Source organism: Lithobates pipiens, unplaced genomic scaffold (assembly GCF_037356315.1).
Source record: "Lithobates pipiens isolate NorthernLeopardFrog02 unplaced genomic scaffold, aLitPip1_a1.2 Scaffold_13, whole genome shotgun sequence".
In the NCBI taxonomy this organism is placed as follows: domain Eukaryota; kingdom Metazoa; phylum Chordata; class Amphibia; order Anura; family Ranidae; genus Lithobates; species Lithobates pipiens.
Window position 1 is genome coordinate 327,457,082 of NW_027507718.1, and position 23,664 is coordinate 327,480,745.

Below are 23,664 nucleotides of genomic sequence, written 5' to 3' on the forward strand. Positions count from 1 at the left end.
CTAATTATATGACCTTCAAATCTGTATTAGAATTGTATAACATTCATTTATAAGGGGCTTTGAATGCCAGTGCTGGGTACCACTCGATGGAATAGCAAACTTTTGCTATAATGAAAATGCTATTCAAGCAGAAAAATAAAAAATACAAAACAGAACTTTGATGGATTCTCCTATTTCCATCCCTAACCAAGGGACGTCCAAACACTTAGTTCTAGGCTCAGTATGACAGAACTGTCATTGAAGATGCTACACATCATTAGGTTGCTAACACAAGTTACACACTGTGGTTTTAAAGGTTGGCATATCCCTGAGGTAATCTGTGGTTCCTACAAGCAGACCACATCAGCATTATGTCACTTTAAAAAGCCTGAGAATTCTGCTTTACTCTGCCAGTACATGACAGCCAACACCTGCAGTTTAGCAAACCGCTGTAGCAGAACAGTAGAAACGCAGCCACAGTTTCATATTGCACTCTGGACACAGACAGAAATGCTTGCACTCATCAGAGTCCTTCATGGACTTTGGGGCAATGAGCCTTGGAGAAGAGAAAAAAAATGATTAGAGTTTATTCTGTGCAGATGGCTTGCTTCATTATAAAAATATGAATTATTAAAATCAAAACTTTTTGCATACAGCACCAGACAGCCTAGAATTCCTCTCCTTTTTTTTTGGGCACCATTTCCATGATATATACATAGCTAAACTTGGCACGTATAATATGAGCAATGTGTTTACAAATGAAATGACAAAATTGTAATCAAGGGAGCACTCGTCTGATATAGATCATGTTTGTTTTTGAGCATCGAAAGTGGTTCGGAGACGCTCCATTTTCTAGTTACATCTGCATAATGAATACCATCATTTCCAACCATTTACCATTAAGTGGTAATGACTGATAATATATTTAGCTAATAAGTTTCAACTGCTGTTTATTTCACAAAACAAGCACACAATTTTTGTTTGTTATATTTTATTTTGACAGAAATTTTGTTTTATGTCAGGAACGGAGCTACAATTTACCTTGTAAATGTTGGTTAGGTGGCAACAGCCTCTTCTCTTCTAGACAAAAACAAAGGCAGAATTTCATGGATATACGCTATGGAAAAAGTGTCCCCTAAACCTGTTGGTTGAAAGCATATAGCAAAACATGTGCAATCTAGTCATTCCAGGCAAAAAAAAAGATAAAGTGAACATAGGCAAAGCTCAGGATTGCTTTAATCAGATAATCATTTAGGCCCCTTTCACACTGGCAGAATCTTCCAGCAGATCTCTATCCTCTGATCCCCACTGAGCAGGTGGATGACAGGTCCCTGTCTGCTTTGCAGCAGCCCGCTCTCTTCTATGGGCTATCAGATGGAAACTGACTTCCTGTCTGTTTCCATGTGATTTCCAGTTGGATAGGGAACGGATCCGATTCCCCATCTGTCTGTTTTTAGTGGACAGGATTGTATCGGCATCATGATATCAGCAGGTGTTAGTGGACACATGTCGGCTGACATTCACGCTCCATAGAGAGCAATGGATGGCCTGATCGCGTCCTTCAGTGTGAAAGGGGCCTTACTCTTTGATACTGAATCAGATAGCATAACTACTCTTTCAGATAATCAGCCTGCGAGTCATTTTTAAGCAATCTCTTTATATTCAGTTCAGGCTGCCAGCCTTCAGTCCTTAAAAGTAGAACTTTGGCCAATTTTTTGTTGTACTCGATGGCTGTTCTCATCGGGAGCAGTTCCTCCTGGGCAGTAAGGCAGGCCATAAATTATTAGATTTTCAATGCATAGTTACAATGAAGGAAATAGCTTGATTTCCTCATCAACACATTCAGTGTTGATATGGGGGTATCCCTCCCTCAGTGCTGTTGTGTTCTGTGGTGCGGGAGCCTTCCTGGTCGGTAGAACACACTGATTACTGCTAGTGGTCTATGGTTGAAGTAATTGCTGGGCAGAAATCCGACAGGCTGATTGTTGTATTGAAGTTGAATGATGGATCAACTTCAGTACAACCAACCTGCCCATATATGGATCATATCTTGGCCAGTCCCTGCCAAAATCAATCCATCCATGGCCGTCTTGTTTCAGAGAAAAATCTTCAATGACGATGTAAACCCCATATTCATAGTTCTCATGTCTTCAGATGCGCTTAGTTTAACACCTGTTACAAACTGTCTTCATACCAATCAGCCTACAAGGTAAACCTGACTGATTTTGAATGTAAAAGTTTAGGTAAGGGAAATACTAGGCATTTATTTTCATCGCTGCAGCCACTGATCAACTAAAGAGCCACTGCTCAACTTTTGCCATGCCGAGAGAGTGTTGTCACGCCCCGCCCTTGCCCTTGCCAGGCTCTACCAAGTGAACAGGGAGCCTGTTAAGGATGGACTGGTGGCATCTGGTTCCTGAGACACAGTGAGAGGAACAGATGTCATTCCTCCCACTTTGTGAAGTCAGAAAGTGGAAGTGATGAGGATTTCGCCACTTCCGGTTTCGGTCTCATTTAACCACTTACAGACCGGACCATTTTGCTGGTCAAAGACCAGACCACTTTTTGCGATTCTGCACTGCTTCGCTTTAACTGACAATTGCGCGGTCGTGTGACGTGGCTCCCAAACAAAATTGACGTCCTTTTTTCCCTACAAATAGAGATTTTGGTGGTATTTGATCACCCCTGCGGTTTTTATTTTTTGCGCTATAAACAAAAATAGAGCGACAATTTTGAAAAAAACGCATTATTTTTTACTTTTTGTTACAATAAATATCACCCAAAATATATTAAAAAAAAATTTTCCCTCAGTTTAGGCCGATACGTATTCTTCTACATATTTTTGGTAAAAAAAAATCGCAATACGCGATTATTGATTGGTTTTCGCAAAAGTTATAGCGTTTACAAAATAGGGATAGTTTTATAGCATTTTTATTAATAATTTTGTATTATTTTTTTTTTTTTACTAGTAATGGCGGCGATCAGCGATTTTTATTGTGACTGCGACATTGTGGGGGACCCATCGGACATTTTTGACACATTTTTGGGACCATTGTCATTTATACAGTAATCACTGCTATATAAATGCAGTGATTCCTGTGTAAATGACACTGGCAGTGAAGGGGTTAACCAGTGGGTGGCAGTGTAGGGGTTAAGTGTTCCTAGGGGTGTGTTACTAACTGTGGGGGGGTTGGGCTTTCATTTAGTGAACACTGATCTCTGCTCCAATCACATGGAGCAGAGATCAGCGTCACTAGTTGCTAGGCAGAATGGAGAAACACAGCATTTCCTCCATTCGGCCGTCCCGTGAGACGATCGCGGGGATGCCCGCGGCGATCGAGTCCACGGGACCTGCGACCGGACTCACGGGGGTCCCGACCCAGTGCGATGGCAGGGCGGCATTGAAGATTGGACGTACCTGTACGCCAATATGGCTGCCCGTGCCATTCTGTCGACGTACATCGTCGTGCGCTGGTCGGGAACTTGTTAAACAAACTATTACCAGCTTGTATAAGCATCGGATCAAACCGATCTTGATTTGATCTTATGCTTTGAAGGGTAGAGGAGAAATCTGAGGTCTATACCCCAGATTTCCCTATAAGGTGGACCTGTTACTGCCCATGTTATCACAAGTGATGTTAGTCATCTCTTAAGATGACAGTAAAAAAAAAATGTGTTACAGTGTGAAAAAAAATGAAAAAATAATAAAATAACATTAAAATCTAAAGTGCCCCCATCCTACCATGCTTGCACACGAAGGCGAATGCATGCGTCAGTCCCGCATGCAAACAGCAATCTCTCCACACATGTGAGATATTTCTGCAAACATTATAGCAAGAGCAACAATTATAACACCAGACCTCCTATGTAATTATACACTGGTAATATGTAAAGACTTAAAAAAATTTGCCTATGGAGATTTTTAAGAACTAAAGTTTTGCGCCGTTTCACGAGTTTCACATAATTTAAAGTGTGACATGTTAGGTATCTATTTACTTGGTGTAAGATCATCTTTTATATTTTACCAAACAACTGAGTATTATGTATATCTGTTTTTGTACATTAAAATTCAGTGTATGTTTTCCAAAAAAACTTGTGTTTGAAAAACCGCTGAGCAAATACCATGTGACATAAAAAATTGCAACACCAACCATTTTATTCAGGGCCTCTGCTTAAAAAAAGTAATTTTCTAGCAAAAAAAAATAGATTTTTATATACAGTATATGTAAGAAGCGTCAGAATTAGCCCATGGCTGATGTGGTTAAAGAAAAATGGGAAGGGTTCTGGGAGTACAATCCTCTGAGGAACAATGGCAAGATGTTTGGATCCTAACACCCAAAATTCCACTGAGCAAACATTGTTTAAGAGGCCAATCGTGACATTTGCTCTCATTGGCATAGAACCCCTCAACACTTAACATGAATATGATTAACACATACCCCGAAATTGCTGAAAATGTTCCAACAAGATAGGATCCCTCTTTAACAAATTCTGGACATGTCCCTGATCCAACCTTTTTGGCAGGGAGGTACACTTGACCATTTTCACTATCACTGGCAAAGCTGTGGTTTTTAAACCCAATTACAGCAGGCTCCATTTGTGTGTGTGTGTGTGTGTATATATATGTATATATATATATATATATATATATATATATATATGTGTGTGTGTGTGTGTGTGTGTGTGTGTGTGTGTGTGTGTGTGTGTGTGTATACAATATATTTTGTCTAAATAAATATATAACTGGCTTCTAACTTTTTATTTGGAGTCACTACTTCTTGAATGCTGGAGGAATACTTGGGATTGGGTAGGGGGGGGGGGGGGGGGGTGAGAGGTGAGTATCTTCCCTGATAGATATCAAAGGATATTAAGTAGGTACAGACCAACTGCACAGCCACTGACGAGTTTCACACCAGATATGGTGCTTAGTTATAGCTAAAGTGCCCCATATACACATGGATATATATATATATATATATATATATATATATATATATATATATATATATATATATATATAAATATATATATATATATACAACTAAGTCAATTAAAGAAATAGACAAAACATGTGAACCATTACCTATCAAATCGAGAGCACCTGTGGACATCTAAAGTCCATACATTGACCATTGAACAAATAGAGAGAAAACCTCCCTTGCTGGAGATTCTACATATGAAAACATATAAAAATAGAAAAGTTAAAGAGGTAACACAGATGCAATGGACAAAAACATGACATATAATGTAAAATAATTTGGTATTTAAAATCACATGCACCAACGTATGCAACAAGGAAGAAGAACATTAGCCTCCTATCAATGCATAGATGTTGGTGTACGCCACTCAAAGATTCTCCTCTGCTAAATGTGTAATTCCTGCTTCAAATTTCCTACTTTTATCTTTATTTTTATTTTTATTAATCTCATATTTAATTCCATTTTGATCAAGTAAATTGTTCTAAATTCTCCTATTCTCCATTGTGATTCCATCAAAACACCTATCTATTCACTAAGACTAGACCAGATGTGGCTGATGGAATTGAATCAAATGTGTACACATATCTCTTGATATAAATCCATAAAATCAAACATAAAAATAAACATATATAAATAATCAGAGAACAGTCACTTCCATGGAAAACATCAGGAGAAACATGCAAACACGTAAAGAGCATACATATATATCTATATAGATGTGCCCCTACAGGCAGACAAAATAACTTAGAAAATAATAATATATATATCTGAGGAGCATAGTAAATACATTGTTTAATCAGACAATGTATAAATATATCTATAGCATAAATGTGTACACATATTTAGCCGGAGAGGCTATAACATGGGTTTAGTAATACATGTACATTGCTTTGGGAAAAATGATAAGCTTGCACAGGATGTCATGGCAGTGTCTATGTATGGAAGAAAACTAACTTCCAAAATTGCTCCCATAAGAATTCAACTAAGAAACGGGTCAGTTTCTCTGACATAGAAAATTATAGCGTCAATGATACCATGGCTCCCACAGCATCTGATTCTTCCCCAGATCCAGCCATTCGGCCGACGAGTGCCAATTACCAATTGAACCCGTCAAGTTTAAACAAGGGTGCACAGGGATCTGGCAAGAAGAAAAAGAAAAGACCCACAAGAAGACTAGAAAGGGCGGCAAGAGACACAAATGAGGCCAACAAGGATCGCTATCAACTGAGAGGTTGGACTCGGAAGTAGCATCAAATGTCATGAATCTATCAAGTAAAATCTTAAGCCCCTCGGAACTATCGCTACTATCAAAGGGTCTTCATTTTTGCCCAGTCCCGGCATTTCCATTTATTTGGGACTATTTTGGATATTAACAAATTTGTATGTACCCTTACCCTGAAAAACAACTACTTTAGGGATCCAGCAGATGAATTGGGTGCAGGTGGTGAAGATCGCAATATTGCTGCTGCTTTTACCCTGGGTGAGTCTTGTTCCCTTCCCCCTAGTTTCTCTGAGTTTTGTGCTCTCTAAGACTTGGAGGAAATTGCTATTGAGTCTGCATCTGCCCCGTTGGAGGTATTGGGTGGTCGTATGACCATCCCTTTTCAGTTGAGGTCTGACTTCTACCCGATTAACTCCAGGGGCAAAGATATGGTCCTTTTTCAAAAGTTAGTTGAGAGAGACTTGACCCATCTGGCACGCAGATGCAGGGATCGCTTTAGATCTGATAATGTAACCAGTTCAGAGAGCGAGGCTTTAATTAATCTTAGTAAGAACAATGACATCATTATAAAGAATGCTGATAAGGGGTGCTCTGTGGTAGTCCTAGATTCTGATACATACAGGAATGAAGTGATTCGTCAGTTGTCAGATGAAAACACTTATTTAAAGCTAAGGGGTGATCCTACAGCCACATTTAAGAAGGATCTGTGCACACTCTTAGATAGAGCAGTGACAGTGGGGAATTTTTCTGCATGTGAAAGAGAGATGTTTACCATGAGGCTTCAATATTGCCCATTTTTCATCACCTACTGAAAGTGTATAAAGGGTGTAATTCATTGATAGGTAGACCTGTAGTTGCGGGCATCGGATCCCTTAATGAGCGGCTAGGTGAATTGGTTGATCAGCTACAGCCATTGGTTTCTTTTTTACCTGGTTTTCTTAGGGACACCAAACAGTTCCTATCAGATATACAACATCTCAAATGGGATCCAGACTATGTCTGGATCACTTGCGATGTGGCAAGTCTGTACTCTTCCATCCCTCACTCCTTGGGTCTTCAGTTAATGGCCTTTTTTCTGAAACATCATAGTCACTATTCCTTGCTCCATCAAGAGCTTATTTTATGTTGTTTAGAGTATCTAATGACCCATAATTTTTCTTATGTTCGATGGGGGCTGCTATCTCCAGAAATACGGGGCCTTTTCCCTTGCCAATTTATACATGGGATGGTGAGAGAGGTCCCGCATTTTTGGTGCTAGCTGTCCCCATCGTTCAAAGGTTATGTTTTTCGTCGCTACATAGACAATTTGCTCTTTGTATGTACCAAGGATTTGGGCAACATTAATGAATGGCTCATATACCTTAATGACAATAGTCTTAACCTTACATTTACAGGTACTATGGACCACAAACAGATTGAATTTCTAGATGTTGTTTAAATAGGTGCAGGACAGAACATCTCCTCCAAGCTCTATAGAAAAGCATCAGCTGGTAACTCCCTGCTGAGAGCAGACTCAGGTCACCCTAAGCACACCATCAAAGGCATTCCAGTTGGTCAATTTTTACAGCTTAGACATTGTGCAGCAATGAATCGAATTTCCTGGGAGAAGCTTCCAATATGAAATCATGGTTCTTGGACAGAGGTTACACTATCCCTATTTTCGACAGGGCTTTTAATATTACCAGCAAGATTGAGAGAAGTAATCATGTCCAGTTTTGTCAAGTCCATTAATATCCCTGTCTTTTCTACTCCTTACAGCTTAGAGTTTAATAAAATTAAAAACACAACTGAAAAATATTTTCCAGTCTTATATAATGATCCCAAATACGTCCAGGTTCTGTCTACGGGCTAAGGGCATTAAATCAGTGTCTCGCAGGTGGGACATTGTCCCCTAGCCTTTACTCGAGCAGATTGCACTGTCCACATTGGTTACAATTTAAAGGATTGTTCCGATGTGGAGGCAACTGTTGTCCGTGTTGCCCCCACATATCACTTGGTGATACGATCTATTCTATCTCTTTAAACAAAGATTTTAAGGTATCCTCATTTATCAACTGTAACACTACATTTTTAGTGTATGTGATTACTTGTGAACAATGCTCCATTCAATACATGGGGCGTACGACCCGTAGGCATAGGGATTGGTTATATGATCACCTCTATAATATATCTAAAGACCACTCTACTAATATAGCGAGGCACTGGAATATGTGTCATAATAAAGATGGCAGCCGCCTACATATTCAGGGAGTAGAAAAGATTATGTTATCTAAAAAGGGAGGTGATAAGTTTAGATTACTCCACAGTCTGCTCCAGCACAGCAGCAGGAACACCGTGCTGGGGGTTCACAGGCAACAGGAATAGAAATACCTTAAGTGCAAGTAAGAATACTAAACAACAAGCACCACATTAAAATGTAAACATAGGCATCATTACATCAATCTTGTGTAAACATTTGTGCACTATTAAAATGTGTATGGATAGAACATTGATATTAGTGCTAAAGATTTTTCAGTCATAAGGATGGAAAAAAGCCAATCCTGGTTGTGCAGAGGCAGAGCCGACAATGATGGTAGCCAATCAGAGACAGAGATAGGCAGAACCAGCCTTCCTGTCACTTAGAGTACTAGTGGCCTGTACAAAACATGAGGGGGCAGTCGATTTGCAGGGATGAGCCAATCATAGGCATGTTGGGGGGTGAAACTGGCTGAATGATCATGGACTTAGCCGAATACGATCGTACGTGGCACAGAGTGCAAGCTGCAATCAGACAATAGTGATCAGTGACAGCAGGATGGAGGACAAAAGCAGCTATAGGACAGTGGATGTTCACTCCAGTCCAAGGAGACAGCTTAATAAAAACAACAGACAATGGCAGCAATTCTTTTAAAATGTTTGTGTCACATTCATATCAATTAAATATACAATTATCCAAAAAACAATATATTACATCACGTATTGCTAAAATCATGGTTCAAAATGTATGTATGTACCTAAGTTTAAAAAAAAAAATTGTTTTTTAAATTATTGGTAGTTGTGCTTGCAATGATCAAAATACGTGTATGTGAAATCCAAATGTACAGATGCAAAGCTGCATCATGTATGTGTAACATACATACATACATACTAAGGGACTGTAAACACATATCACTTACAATAATGACTACTCCTAATAATATTTGTAAATGTAATTAAAGATAATATTATGCCCTCAAGCTGTCATAAAATAGTTTTTATCTCTATTTCTTCATTCAATCCCCCCCGGTGCTAGTGTATTAACCGCTTGCTGACCAGCCACCATCATTATACTGCGGCAAGGTGGTACGATCCTGCGAATTGCCGTAGGAGTACGTCGGCACAAGATCTCGCTTTTGTGGGCACGCACACCGCCGGATGCGCTTGCGCACTCCCATTGGCCAGTGGGAGAGCCAGTCAGTGGGTGCATTCCCCGTAGTGACAGAACAGGGATCTGTCTGTGTAAACAAGGCAAATCTCCATTCTGACAGGGGAGATCACACAGATTCTGTCTTTCTTCTAAGCAGGAAGATGGATCTGTGTGTTTCCCCAGTCACATAGTCCCCCATACAGTTAGAACACACAGTGAGGGAACACATTTAACCCCTTGATCATCCCTGATGTTAACCCCTTCCCTGCCAGTCTCATTAGTACAATAACAGTGCATATTTTTAGCAGTGATTACTGTAATAAAGTCACTGGTTCCCCAAAAAGTGTCAAAAATGTCAGTTAGGTGTCTGATCTGTCCATCGCAATGTTGCAGTCCTGCTAAAAATCAGTGATCGCCGTCATTACTAGTAAAAAAATTAAAATGCTATAAATCTATTCACTATTTTGTAGACGCTAAACCAATCAATATTCGCTTATTGGGATTTTTTTCACAAAAAAATATGTAGAAGAATACATATTGGCCTAAACTGATGAATAAATTATATTTGTTATATATTTTTGGGGATATTTATTATAGCAGAAAGTAAAAAAATAGTATTTGTTTTCAAAATTGGAGGTCTTTTTTTTATAGCGCAAAAAAAAAAAAACACAGAGGTGATCAAATACCACCAAAAGAAAGCACCATTTGTGAGAAAAAAGGACATACATATTGTTTAGGTACAACATTGTACGACTGCGAAATGTTCAGTTAAAGCGACGCAGTGCTGTATCGCAAAAAAATGGCCTGATCAGGAATCCTTCTGGCCCTTAAGTGGTTAAGGTAAGAATAAGAATAAATAAGAATAAGGTATGTAGCGAAGAATACAGTAGGTTTTCCTACAGCAGAGTCTATGGAATCTCTCGGCTTGGGAATCACATACTCTTTATTACCCAAACGCTCAGACCTTCCATAGGTTTATTATGATGTGTTATCTTTTGGCAATATGTGGAGATTATCTTTCAATGTGTCCTTGAGTGAGTACAACTTTGTCCCTTCTGTGCATTGTACTCTGGCGGTGGCACCTACCACTGTAGAAACACACTTATCAGTGGCTGCAGGTGCTGATAAAATTTGGAATGGCCTTACACTAACTGAAATTCTTCAAGTTCCTGCTGAACCAGTTGATCAGTGTATGGCCAGTTTTAGTGTCTTGGTGGTATGAGATCTATTGTTCAAAGTTGACAGAACTATCTGTGCAATCACTACCCTCATTTGTTAAAACAAGGTCAAATGTACCGCTTGGTGTGCTGCTGGGAATTCCATCTAGTGATGGTGGGGGTTGGCGGGATCAACAAATGAGTGCAGCAAGGGGACCAGGAGATTGGCTTTGCCACATCTGTTTGCTTCTGGAGAGACTTTAGTCAAAAATTTCTGTCTATCAAAGAGACATTCAGCACCATGAGCAATATGTTTGCAGTTAACGTGGTAAAGTTGCTTTAGAAAGTTAATACTACTTTTTCTCTCTCTACAGAAGAATGGGATTCCTGTATTGAAAATCTTCACAAATGCACCAGATCCATTACAATTAGGGGGGCGGTCAACAAACTATTTACTAGGTGGTCCTACTAAACTACACAGAATTTTCCCTACAGTACCCAAACATGCTTTAGAAGATGTAACTTACTTGATTCATTCTCCCACATAATCTGGGGATAGAAGTCCCACAAATATGGAATCAGTTAAATCATTTTGCAACATCAATATCAGGTTCTCAAATAAATCTCACCCTTCATAACTGTCTATTATTCACTAAAATCAAAGGACTGTCTATACCTCATATGAGACTGGTTCACGCCATATGTGTAGCAATTCATTAGCTCATAGCCTATCACTGGAAATTTTCCTCAATTCTGAAAAATCGATTAAAAACAAGAATTAGTTCCATTAATCAGATGGAAAAAAATCTTTCACTTATTAAACAACTCTATACAATTTTATAATAAAAAATGTGACTCTTGGTTCTTACATAGAGCTGTATTGTTCAGAAATACAAATGTTAGTTCAAATTTATATTTCTGCATTTTTCTATTTATTTTTTCATCATACACACAGATATATTTATATATATTCTTTACACTAAATTATAGTTTGTATCAATATATTTTCTACTTGTCTATTTTTTCAATAATTATATAACTGAATAACCTTTATATGTAAATTTTACTGTAATTGAAACCTCTTATTGTACCACAATTTAACCTCAGTAAAAAAGTTTGTAAACAAAAGAAGTTAATACTACATCAATGTAAATAATAAAAAATGTTTGTGTGTTTGTTTTCTGTTTTTTTTTAGTTATTGTAACACTTAGAGCCGGTTCACACAGCGGGCGATGCGAGGCGACACGACTCGCCTCGCCTCGCTCTCGCAAGTCGCCCCCGTTCTGTACAATGGAACCGTTCTGAGAGGAGCGACTCGAGTCGCTCCGACTCAGAAAAAAGGTTCCTGTACTACTTTTGGGCGACCTCGGGGCGACTTGCATTGACTTCTATACAGAAGTCATTTGCAAGTCGCCGCCGAGGCCGCTGCAGGTCGCGGCGAGGCAAGTCGGAGTCGCCTCGCCTCGCCTGCAGTGTGAACCGGCCCTTAGTTTGACAAGTAGGTATTAGCGCACAAATATTTTGTTTTCAATAGTAATCAATGTGGAGAGAAGCAGAACTGTAAATACCGCTTGAGATAAACAATATCTCCAATAAAATGGATATTTCACTAAACCATATGTGTTTAAAACCTGATAACAGAAGTCTAAAATGTATCTTCATTTTGTGTTATAATGCCTGGATAATTGACCAAGCCAGTTTATTTCCTAGGTAATGAGGAGGGGAGGGTCAGATAATCAAATTATTCATTTATTTTTAAAATAACACTTAAAATACTGTGGAAAGTGTATTGGTTGCTTTGGGCAACATTTTTTGAGAATATCAGAACATATGTTTTCATTTGAGGATTGTATTATGCTTTGCCACGTTTATTAAATCACAATCACTTTTTATCAGCTTTTATCCTAAATCAGTATTAACAAGCATGAAACAAATTAATACAAAATAAATAACAAAAGCTAAGTAAAATAAAGACATTTTTTCTACGGAAACATTTAAAATAATGAAATGCTTTCATAAACAGCTTCATGCATTTAGGTTATATTTTAAAACTTAATTTTTTTTGTAATCTATAATCTTTTTCACACTTTAGGCCTCACCAGCCTTCTAGAAATGTCTTAAAATAAAGCATTCATCTATTCCTCCCAAGTATTGCTAGGAAAATGGCCGCTAATAATGTAAACTGGAAAAAGGTCACTTCTCCAAGATACTGGTGTAATATTTATCCCTTTTTCTTGTCTTTATTCATGAGCAGCAAACACTGTCTGCACAGTTATCAAACCCAAGAAGCTATACACACAATTAATGGTTCATTACAATTTTCTTCAAGTAGAAAAAAACAATACAATACAATACAAATATACTGTAAAATTATTTCAAAATCACAATTTTTGGTTTATAGTGCAAAAAATAAAAACCACAAAGGTGATCAAATATCACCAAAAGAAAACTCTTTTTGCGGGAAAAAAGGACATCAGTTTTGTTTGGGTGGAAAGTCACACGACCGCGCAATTGTCAGTTAAAGCTATGCAGTGCCGTATCGCAAAAAGTGCTCTGGTCAGAAGGGGGGTAAATATTTCCCGGGCTGAAGTGTTTAATGCATTCTATGCGCTAAGGTAAAAAGCTTTCAGTTGCAGAGAATCCTCTTAAGCCCAGAAGGTAGCATCTGCTTATACATTGTTTCAGCACATGTTCAGTTTTGGTTGTGTGGATTTGTGAAGTGTTTACTTTACACGACTGTACACATGATAGTATCCCATTTGACCCATTTGATTGTAGCCTTCCTGGTAACCTATTCAGATACATCCATGTGGCTAGCTACTAACATATCCTGCACCTGCATAGTAACTGAAGGCTGAACCTCTCCCATTTGACAGTATGGGATTGTCCGAGTGTTAATTACTACGGCACTTCTATCACTCAGCTGGGCCTTGTAAATGCAAGAAAAGTAAAAACAAGACATTGGGACTTTTTGGGTGATACTTCTATAGATCATACAAAACAGTGCAGTATTTAAATCATTCGCTTTTCTTATATTACAATATTCTTAAAATTACCTTTTCAAAAAACAATTTCAATGCTTGTCTTTATAACTTATAGAAAAACTTTGGCAACTGGTTGGAACTTTGATGGCGCACAGCAAAAAAGTTTAAAATATAACAAGTTTATTGTACATACCGTACATTAATAAACACACCACAAGTGTAACAACATGAAAAAGACATAGGGGGTTATTTACGAACGGCAAATCCACTTTGCACTGCAAGTGCACTTGAAAGTCACTCTAAATCTAAGGGGTAGATCTGAAATGTGCAAGCTAAAATGCTGTTTTTTATTTTCCTTGCATGTCCCCCTCGGATCCACAGTGACTTTACTTCCAAGTGCACTTGTAGTGCAAAGTGGATTTTCCTTTAGTAAATAACCCCCATAGTCATATTGGGATCATGACATATCATGTACAATAAAACTTGTTATATTTTAATATTTTTCCCAACCAGTTGCCAAAAAACAATTCTGAGATGCATTTGGAATTGGGGGCACTTTACAATCACATCAGACCTATTTGATTTAGTCCTTATAAAGTATACTAAATTGATTACTTCTCCAGATAAAATACCTTGATATACCCCAATAGTCAACTGATTTCAAGTGTAACAGAGACACAGTTGTTTCACATTATTATAATTGCTAAATTATCTGATGGGATAGGGGCAAGAATTTATTTGTTTCGCAGTTGAAATATACTGCTTCTTCCGGAAAAATTTCATATGTATCTGAATACATTTATGACATATCATTTTTATACCATAATACCTATGCAAAACAATGTAAACAGACATGTAAGAATAACAAGTCTTCAGTCACATGCATGCAGAGCTGGGCAATGCCTAGACAAAATACCCAAGGCTAACACAAACCCACTGGAAAGTGGAATGGATCTGAAGGGAGGGGTATCCCTGGAACCAAAGAATCATATGTTCAATGCATGGGAGATAGACATTGAAAATGATATTAGCAACATGCTACAGATGGTCATATATGTATTTTATATAATACTATTGATGTTTAAAAATGTTTTATACTCACCCAGTAAAGTAAAACGGTAGCCTTTACCTGCTTACAATCCACTTGTTACACAGAGATTCCATGCATTTACTGTTACAAACTCATAATGCAATGGATCAAAAACATATCCTCTGAATCATTAGTTCCCTAGGATCTAGAATCAAAAATGATAATAAGCAAATAAAAAGAGAAGTATAGCCAAATCTTTTTGGTCATACTTCTCTTCTGGGTAACAGGGGTGCACTTACTTTTGCACTCTTGCGACCCACAATAAGAAAAGAGAGAGCTAGAATCCACTGTCAGCTAACGTCACAGAGTCACTCCAGGCTCTGTAAGAAATCTAATCATATTGGTGGGATCAACCCAGCTGCCTGATTGATAGCTAGCTCAAGCTCCCTGTGCACCACTGAGAGAAGGAGCCATTTGCACCTTCCCCTCTCCAGCCTGGCACTTCAGTGAGTGCTGGAGAAGCAGAGAGTGGTGACTTACAGTGATGAAACAATTTAATTGGGAATTCTTAGAGAATAACAAGCATGTTAGGATAAGGAAGCCCTAAAACTGGAACAGTCGGGTACAGTGAGTAAATATAAAAGTATAGCAATTAGAAAATATTATTATTAGGGTTTAAATGTAAGTATAGGCTGAAAAGCATACAAGATACTTACAGTATCTCACAAAAGTGAGTACTCCCCTCACATTTTTGTAAATATTTTATCATATCTTTTCTTGTGACAACACTGAAGAAATTACACTTTGCTACAATGTAAAGTAGTGAGTGTACAGTTTGTATAACAGTGTACATTTGCTGTCCCCTCAAAATAACTCAACAAGCCATTAATGTCTAAACCGCTGGCAACAAAAGTGAGTACATCCCTAAATGAAAATATCCAAATTGGCCCCAAGTGGCCATTTTCCCTCCCCGATATCATGTGACTCGTGTTACAAGGTCTCAGGTGTGAATGGGGAGCAAATGTGTTAAATTTTGTGTTATCGCTCTCACTCTCTCATACTGGTCACTGGAAGTTCAACATGGCACCTCATGGCAAAGAACTCTCTGAGGGTCTGAAAAACAATTTTTGCTCTACATAAAGATGGCCTAGACCAGTGATGGCGAACCTTGGCACTCCAGATGTTTTGGAACTACATTTCCCATGATGCTCATGCACTCTGCAGTGTAGCCGAGCATCATGGGAAATGTAGTTCCAAAACACCTGGGGTGCCAAGGTTCGCCATCACTGGCCTAGACTATAGAAGATTGCCAAGACCCTGAAACTGAGCTGCAGCACAGTGTCCAAGACCATATAGCAGTTTAACAGGACAGGTTCCACTCAGAACAGTCCTGGCCATGGTCGACCAAGGAAGTTGAGTGCACGTGCTCAGCGTTATATCCAGAGGTTTTCTTTGGGAAATAGATGTATGAGTGCTGCCAGCATTACTGCAGAGGTTGAAGGGATGGGGGTCAGCCTGTCAGTGCTCAGACCATACGCCATATGCTGCATTAAATTGGTCTGCATGGCTATTGTCCCAGAAGGAAGCCTTTTCTAAAGATGATACACAAGAAAGCCTGCAAACAGTTTGCTGAAGACAAGAACATGGATTACTGGAACCATGTCCTGTGGTCTGATGAGACCTAGACAAACTTATTTGGTTAATATGGTGTCAAGCATGTATGGAGACAACCAGGTGAGGAGTCTGGGGTCAGGGGCTGCATGAGTGCTACCGGCACTGGGGGGCTACAGTTCATTGAGGGAACCATGAATGCCAACATGTACTGTGACATACTGAAGCAGAGCATGATCCCCCTCCCTTTGGAGACTGGGCTGCAGGGCAGTATTCCAACATGATAACTATCCCAAACACACCTCCAAGGTGACCACTGCCTTGCTAAAGAAACTGAGGGTAAAGGTGATGGACTGGAAGAGGACTCCAGTGGCAACCTGTGAAGCTCTGGTGGATTACATGCCAAAGAGGGTTAAGGTAGTGCTTGAAAATAATGGTTACCACACAAAATAGATTGTGGCCATTTGGCCTTTCTGTATGAGTATGTGAATAATGTGACCTACATGCTTGCTGCTTGCTTTCATCTGTTGCCATTTTTTTGAAGCTATCAATGCCTATTGGATATATAATGTTTACTAAAGAATTATTTTGTATTTGTTATATTTTTAGATTATTAAAACATTAAACTACATATCGAACTTCCCTGAAGAAGGAGTTTATCATACTCCGTAATGAGTAGGAAACACAATTGTATTTTACGTTTTCATATCTGTGTTATATGATCCTATGTTTGGGTATTATATATATATATATATATATATATATATATATATATATATATATATATATATATATATATATATATGTTAGAAGGCCAGTATGGTGGCCTGAATTTATGGGAGGAGCCCGGAGGGGTAATTAATCAGCCCGTTCAGCTGTGTTCCTTGTCGGGCCAGTATGGTGGCCGGAATTTATGGGAGGAGCCGGGAGGGGTAATTAATCAGCCCACTCAGCTGTGTTCTTTGTCGGCCAGTATGGTGGCCGGAATTTATGGGAGGAGCCCGGAGGGGTATTTAATCAGCCCATTCTGCTGTGTTCCTTGTCGGTTCCTGTGTGCGATAGTTACTACGTCACAGATCTAGGGCCGACTATTCTAGACCATTCGATAGAGTGAGTGCAGTGTTCGTGAGTTCCGTGATCGTCAAAGTCCTGTCTTCGTCCTCGTGTTACAGTCTGTTTTTGTCGTCGTGAGCGTTCGTGTATTTGTCTGAGTGTCGCAATACTCGAAACTTGCCGGTGTCGTACAACGCATTTGGCCCCGCTGTCGCAGGTAGGGCTTCGGCTCCCATTTCTCATTTCATGTTATTTCATGTCACTAAACTGAGATGCGTTGACCTCACGAACCACTCACTGAAATGTCACCATTGTATTTTCCGATATTGTTTCACGCATCCGTTACCTCTAAACATTCGTGCTCCCTACTTCTTGAAAGAAGTCGTGGTCACCCGTCCGTGACACCACATCATTTCACAAACCTTTCGACCATATCACTGGTCCCTACTAAAATCGTTCGGATCATTTCGAAAATGCCCAATCAGACGTTCTAAATTCTAAAATTAACCGGATCATTTCAATCATTTCAATCATTTCAATCATTTCATTTCATTTCATTTCGGTCACGAGTCGCGCTCCGATTCGAATCTAGTTGCATCTCCGATGCACCGATTCGCTCCGGTGTGCCCCAGTTGTCGGCCTCATTTCAATACATGCTCCAGAGACAGAATCACTCGCAGGTTCAGGCATGGTTTTCGATTCTTGTCTTTGTCATGGCATATCATTTCTGGTCACCTATTACGCCCCGTTATGAATCCAGTCGCATTATACCGATGCACCGATTCGCCTCGGTACGCCCAGTTGTTTGGCCTCATTTCTATACATGCTCCAGAGACGGATTCTTTACCGAATCGTTGGGCCAGTCGTTAATTCCCATCTCTGTCATGGTGTGTCACTTATTACGCTCCGGTTCGAAACCTGTTGCAGTTACATGTACCGATTCGTTCCGGTGTGCCCAGCTGCTACGCCTCATTTCAGTACATGCGCCAGAGACAGGGTTCACTGTCACTTCTTGAGCGCAGCCGTTGATCCATGTCTTTGTCATGGGTATCATTTCATTTCACCTATCATGCTCCGACACAAATAGTCACGCCTATGCACTAATTCGTCTCAGCGTGCCCCAGGACAGGCCTCATTTCAGTACATGCTCCAGAGTCCGCTTCGTGCTCAGTCGCAAAGTTACGGCATGGCGATTTGGGCCTCTATCATGGCGGATTCACTCATTTCACTGTCACCTCCTGCTCCTCGGTTCAAACCCAGTTGTTTTGCAATGTCCGGGTTCTACCCGAGGGGCCGTGCTCATTTGGCCTCATTTCCCTAATTGCCTCATTTCAGTACATGCTCCAGAGTCCGGCTCGTTGTCAGTTGCGCCGGCGACACGACCAAGCTGCGCCTCTGTCATGGCAGATTCTCATCAAAGGCAACATTTCGTTTATGTTTGTTCGTCTCATTTAATTTCATTTCAAAAAAAAAAAGAAAGAAAAAAAAATGACAAAAAAAAATGGAAAAAAAGGAAAAAAAAAAAGAAAATAAAAAAAAAAAAAGGAAAAGAAAAATAAGGAAAAAAAAACAAAACAAAAAAAAAAACATTTCATTGTGTTTGTTTGTCTCATTTCATTTCATTTCATTTCAAAGCTCACCACTCCCATTGGAGTCACCATTTGGCCAGTTGTCTATGACAGGTATGGAGTTCTCAACTGGTTTTGCCTTCGTGTTTGCAGGTCAGTCGAGTAAAGTAGCACCCCCCATGCACTGATTCGTCTAGGCATGCCCCAGTTGTCTTGACCTCATTTCGCTCTGTGCTCCACAGTTCAAACTCATCGTTAATCACAACATACCAATTCTTGTCTATATCACGGCAAACATTTCATTTATTTCATTTCACATACTCATCGCTTACCGAGTCGGATCCACTCAAAACCAGCAACGCATTTGATCCGCACCCGTCATTTCAGCCTTACGGGTATAACTCAACAATTCATATCAGATTCATTTCATATACTCCAAGATCGTTTGTGTCAGATTTATCACATATAACCAATTCATAGGATTCACTTCACACCTACATCCGATTCATATTGGATTCATTTCGCACACATCTAAGTACAACTTTGTGCAAGTTGTTGCTAGCACGCATACAATCACAAACGTCCTGCAGTCACCGCAAGCACACCCAGGCATAACTCCCTGCAATCGTGGCAGACTCACATCCAAGCATAAACTTCTTGCAATCGTTGCAAGCACGCATCCAAGCATAGACTTCTTGCAATGGTTGCTAGCACACATCCTAGCATAAAACTTTGCAGTTGTCGCTAGCAAGCCCCAGGCACAAACGTATTACTATCCTTGCTAGCAAGCAGTTCTGGCTGGCTCAGTGCATTGCTGGGTAAGGCCTGGATACTTTCCTAACGTATGTAGTATAACGGGGTTCTATATTGTAGGTAGGTTGATCCAGGGAGAAATCTGATTGCCTCTTGAGGGACCAGGAAGGAATTTTTTCCCCTGCTGTAGCTAAGTAGAGCATGCTCTGCGGGTTTTTGTTTGCCTTCCTCTGGATCAGCTGTGGGTATAGCATTGGGTGTGTCGGGTTGTGCAATGTTGTTTGTCTAAATTGTTGATTTTGTAGTGGGCTGGGTGGACTTTTGTCTTTTCAATCTAGCTAACTATGCATCCTAGCATAACTTCTTGCAATCGTAGCAAGCATGCATCCTGGCATAAACTTCTTCAGTCTTCGCAAGCACATGCAGTCATACTGCTCACAGCCACTACAAACACATCTCCAGTGACGTTAACTCCCTTGCTATCGTTGTAAGCACTCATTTAAGCGCAACACTTGCTATCACGGCTAGGCGCGCAACTTAGCATAACTTGTAATCATTGCAAGCACTTTTATGGCACTCAGCCACACATCATTTTCAGCGGTACTCATTTGGCCACATAGCCCCAGTGATGCTTGCCCATCACAAAACTGCCATCTTTAGGGACATGTAGAATATCCTCGCACGCCAGTTTCCCCCTTGACAAGCTGACCCTATCAGGTCAGTTTTTCAAATACTTCACCCACACACAGGGGTATACCTAGAAGCAGCTTCAGTCTGTTTCGAGAATGTCATGCATCCTCGTCTTCCCCTCCCAGATTCAGGACCCCTGTCAGATCCTTAATCTGGATGCCGCGGATCTTTCAATGTCAGAGGTTCCGTACTATGTAGATCGGTATATCAATGTTCATACCGTCTATCTCGCCCCCATCACCCCAGGTAGTGTCAGATGTAGCGACCATCACAGGCTTCGCTGCAATTTTTGGCCACTATTGGTATACAGGACCACGGCCTCCGGAAATATTCTTAAACCCCGGGTTTACCCGGATTTCCTCTCTCTTTAGCTACACCCCGTCATGGCAGCTCTGTCCCATAGTAACAGCCGCACAGCTCCGGGGTCATTGCTCGACAGGGCGAACTATGGCCTTCGCCACCGACAACCAGCAGTGATTATTGCAAAGATAGGTCTAAGTCCTTAGCAGTCATGTCCTTCCTGTGTAGACAGGTATAGCTGTCATTATAAATTCAGTTAAAGTTGACTGTACATTGTTCCTGGGCTAGAGCAATCTCGCAGCAGATGCACTGTCATGTTTAACTGGAGCCGATCCAGTATCAGCCGTTATCCTTGATCGGTCTTAGCTAAACCCCTGTTTAGCACAACATCTACAAACAGTGACCAAGCTCGTCAACATCTCACTTTCTCGCAACATGCTCCACCTACCAGACGGCCTGGAGGGCCTTCAAAAATTCCTGACACACCACTCCTGTGAAACTTCTAACATCAGGCAGATACTGGCCTTTATCTCTTACTGTCATACCCAGCTAGCCCCATCCCATAACACTATTCGGCTATATATATATATTATAGGGCATTTTTTGCCTTATAAAAATTAACTCAGTCATTCTATGTTTTTATAAATATATGTTATGACACCACTTTTTTTGATACAATAATTTTTTTTTATAAATGTACATTGTTTCACAATCTGTGTCTAAATAGTCCCATTTTCCAAAGGGAAAATTGTACATTATTCTAATTAGGGATGTTGGCCTGTACATAGCAAACAACTATCCTCCATTTATTTGAAACCCAACAGAGGTTGGCAGAAAAAAAATAATAGAGAAAACCCACAAAACACACAATCTACAAGAATCCCATAAAGTAAAACAGATTAATAAAGAGGTCACTATCGATCTCTGTCCCTACATGATGATGTCTTATTCCCTACATTGAGATCTACAGTACCCTATGTTCACAATGGAAGCACCATATATTGGATGTGATAAATGCAATGTATTTTAAACTCACATATACTGCATGCATGCTTGTGTTTAACTTTTTTTTTTTAAAGTCAAAAAAAGAAATGTTGCTTTGCTCCAAATGCTACGAGAGGCATGTGCTTTTCATTTGGACATGACTTCACGAAAGAAACCTTTTTAGTTGTATTAAGTTAAGCTTGAAAAACATATTCATGATTATTTATCAAATAACAAAGCTCTGCTTGTTTGCTAAGTACTGCACCTGTGCTTAGGGTTTCTTTTATAGTTTCTTTTCATTTAACATTTTAGACAGTGTTTACAAAGAGATAATCAACAAGCCATTTTTCAATTACATTGCCTCTCTCTTCCTGACCTTTTAGACTGAAGGCAAATGGTGCAGTTCTTACCAAATACATTATGAAGGTTTATGTAATTCAAAATTATAGAAATGCTAAAAAAACAAATTTTTTCAAACAGCAGAGCTGTTTTGAAAGCTAAACATAACTTAACCACTTGCCGACCGCTGCACACAGATGTACGTTGGCAGAGAGGCACGGGCAGGCAAATGGGCATACTTGTACGTCCCTTTGAATTTTCCAGCATTTGAGCATGTGCACCCCACCGCGCACTGCGGGAGTGTGCCTGCAGGTCCCGCAAACTCGATGTTCGCCAGCGGCCCACGATTGCGATAAGGAGAGGCAGAATGGGGAGATGCCTATGTAAACAAGGCATTTCTCTGTTCTGCCTAGCAACATGACAAAAACCCACTGCTCCTTGTCATCAGGAGCAGTGATATCTGTCATGTTGTAGTGAGCCCACCCCCCCTACAGTTAGAACACCTTCCTAGGACACACTTAACCCCTTGACCAACCCCTAGTGTTTAACCCCTTCCTTGCCAGTGTCATTTATACGGTAATCAGTGGATATTTGTGATAAATAACAATGGTCCCAAAATAGTGTCAAAAGTGTCCGATGTGTCCGCCATAATGTTGCAGTCCCAATAAAAATTGCAGATCACTGCCATTACTATTAAAAAAAAAAATAATAATAATAGAAATGCCATAAATCTATACCCTATTTTGTAGACACTATAACTTTTGCGCAAACCAATCAATATACACTTATTGCTTTTTTTTACTAAAAATATGTAGAAAAACACACATTGGCCTAAACTGTGGAAGAATTTTTTATATATATATATATATATATATATATATATATATATATATATATATATATATATATATATATATATATATATATATATGTTTTGGGGATATTTATTATAGCAAAAAGTAAAAAAAATATTGCTTTATTTCAAAATTGATGGCCTTTTTTTGTTTATAGCGCAAAAAATAAAATCCGCAGAGGTGATCAAATACCACCAAAAGAAAGCTCTATTTTTGAGAAAAAAAAGGACAACAATTTTGTTTGGGTACAACGTCGCATAACCGCGCAATTGTCAGCTAAATCGATGCAGTGCCAATTCGCAAAAAATGCTCTGGTCAGGAAGGGGGTAAAATCTTCTGGGCCTGAAGTGGTAATAAAGCCTACTTTTTAGCCAAAACTTTTTTGAATTTTAATTTAACCACTTGTCGACCAGCTGCCATCTTTATATTGTGGCAGGTTGGCTCTATTGCGCGAATAGCTATAGCTCTACGTCAGTTCATGCAATAGATACCGTGGGCGCACAACCCTTGATCACCACTAGTGTTAACCCCTCCCCTGCCAGTGTCATTTATATAGTAATCAGTACAATTTTTTAGCACTGATTACTGTATACTGTATAAATGTTACTGGTCACAAAAAAGTGTCAAAAGTGTCCGATCTGTCTGCCGTAATGTCGCAGTCCCGCAGAAAAATCGCTGATTACCACCATTACTAGTAAACAAAAAAAATAAATAATAACAATTTTGTAAATCTATCCCCTATTTTAAAGATGCTATAACTTTTGCACAAACCAACC